Below are 2,588 nucleotides of genomic sequence, written 5' to 3' on the forward strand. Positions count from 1 at the left end.
TTTCGTGAAGTTCTGTGTAGTGGCCTGAGACCTAGCCCTGGAAAAGTGGCACAGAATCCAGGGTCGCTGGCTCAAAACTAGTTGAAAAAGTCCCTAGTCGTTGGCACGTCCTTGTTGTGGGAGCGACTGGAGGGTCCCATTCGCATGTATGCCATGTCATGGGAGCAACTGAGGCTCTAGATCAGTAAAATGTCAAGTTACCTCAGGGGTTGATTACCTGGAAGGGTTGGTTGGCTCCTGAAGGTTCTGTTACATGTGTAGAAGGTTAGATTGGTTGTGCTTTGTTGGTTCCACTCCCTTAACTATATACGAGGAGTTGAATCAAATCATACTAGCCTCTCATCACATGTTTACCCCAACGAGCCGGTTAACTTAGGTAAATGTGGGAGGAGAGCGTTACATTTATAACTTACATTAAATCTTTTTATCATTAATAATTTTTTTTATAAATGTCATATATTAATTTTATATTAAGAATTGAATGAACTATACATCTCCTTTTGAATTAAATCAATTATCTTTCTTTTGATAATATTTTTTTATGGTTTAATATTAAAATAAAATTTTACCTTTACATCTTAAATTGATATTTTAATAGTTTATTTAAGTGTTGTATAATTGAAATATTTTTGAAAATATAAGATTTTCTTATTTTGATTATTTTATTTTTCGTAAAAGTTATTATAAAATTATATTACTTTACATAGATATACACATATTGTATTTATTGAGTGGCGAAGGTCATTGAGTCGAGAGACTCATTCTAAAGCCTAGTATGATGTGTATCTTTGTTTGTCCCTCATCAAAGTTGAAATTTTGCTCATCTCGGCCAAATAAAAAATAAATAAATAACTATACAAAATATTTAAATAATGTAGATTCATAAAAAGATTTACAAATGAAGAAATTGGATTCTTCTAGACTTATAAATCCATATTTAAGATAAATCTATCATAGTGATTAATAAAATAAAAAAAAATTAACCAATCTCTACAACCAATACCCAATATATTTATTCATTTTATTCTTTTAATTATAAAATATATTATACAAAATATTTGATTTTATTTTAAAAAACAGGTTTCAACTAGAAATTAAACTTAATAACTATCTTTTAAATTTACACATCATATAAAATGTGCAACGTTGTACAGGAAAGACCTTGTCACAACTAACTTTAAGTGGCCCGTTATACAAAGCCCGCCTGTTAAAGCTTTAAGTGACCCATTATACAAATTCCACCTGTTATACAGAATCTTCCTCCGCTACAACAATCCGGAGAGCAACAGGTCATCTCATATGTCTGACGTTGACTCATTCACGCTCTTTATGGACCATTTCTTTTGGAGTCGTTTGAGGAATTGTCCAAATTAAGGTCGTGGGTAAATTTTTTTCAAAAAATTTTGTAGAAATAGTTTTGAATAGTTTTTTTATAGTTAAAATAGATTTAGCACCATCAAAAATTTCTAAAACACTTAAAATTTTGAAATTTAATAACTATAATTTAGATTTACAAAATTCTGAATAATTTTTTTATGGTCGAAATAAATTCAACACCATCAAAAACGTCTAAAACACTTAAAATTTTGAAATTTAATAACTATAACTTAGATTTACAAAATCCTTGCCAAATCAACCACTTTAGCGATTTCTTTTAAATAAATGATCCACAAAGACACTCGTAAATGCTTCCCAAAAGAATCTTTCTCGGCAACCTAAACAGAGATGCTTCATCTCATATGTCTAAGGTTGATTCATCAATGCCTCTCTGCGTCTTTTCATAACACAATGTATTTGCCTGCGTAAATTCAGTATTTCATTTTCGTACGAGTTATTGATTCCATTATGATAGAGAGAGGCTTTTAATTTATGCAGGGAAAATCGATTTCTATACCTTTTGGTAGATCAGAAGTTCGCTGTATTATGAGAGTAGTAGTAACAGTAACTGTAACTGAGGAAGCATTTTGTTGTAACATATCATATCAGATGAGAGGAATACTAACTTTATGGACCAAGAGCTATATAAGTTTCAGAGTAGTACTATTTTTGTATTTTTGACAGGTTAGTACAGGAAAAAAAAATTTAGCATTATTTGAATTAATTTGTTAATAAGCATTAAATTGTTAATGGATATTAAATGAGTGGAGTTTTAAAAGTATATATTGATTATTGGATAACTGATTTATCAATATTTAATAGTGAACGAATACAATTAAGAGGTTACAGGTTCAAAACCAGAGGGGGTAAAGTATGTATGTCTTCATAGACTTACCAGTCAAATCACTGCCCGAAAGTAAGTCCCTTATCCCACAAACAAAAAATCTCATACACCAATTTAGTATCTGACTTAGTTGTGACCTCAAAAATAAATATTATTATTATTATATATATAAACCTCACTAATTTAACACCAAAACACATTTAATACCCAATTATTTTTAACCATCTATAAAAACATAGAAATGGAAATGTCAATGTCATAAATTCTCATGTTATCACTTCATGAATGTTTAAATACAGTAGAGTTGTAATGTACCCCATCAAAATTCCTGCGAAATGTTTCTTTGATCCGTAGTTCATCACGTCTC

The sequence above is a fragment of the Pinus tabuliformis genome, chromosome 7 (genome assembly GCF_031772625.1).
Source record: "Pinus tabuliformis cultivar Carrire ecotype Pingquan chromosome 7, CPIR1, whole genome shotgun sequence".
Taxonomy (NCBI): Eukaryota; Viridiplantae; Streptophyta; class Pinopsida; order Pinales; family Pinaceae; genus Pinus; species Pinus tabuliformis.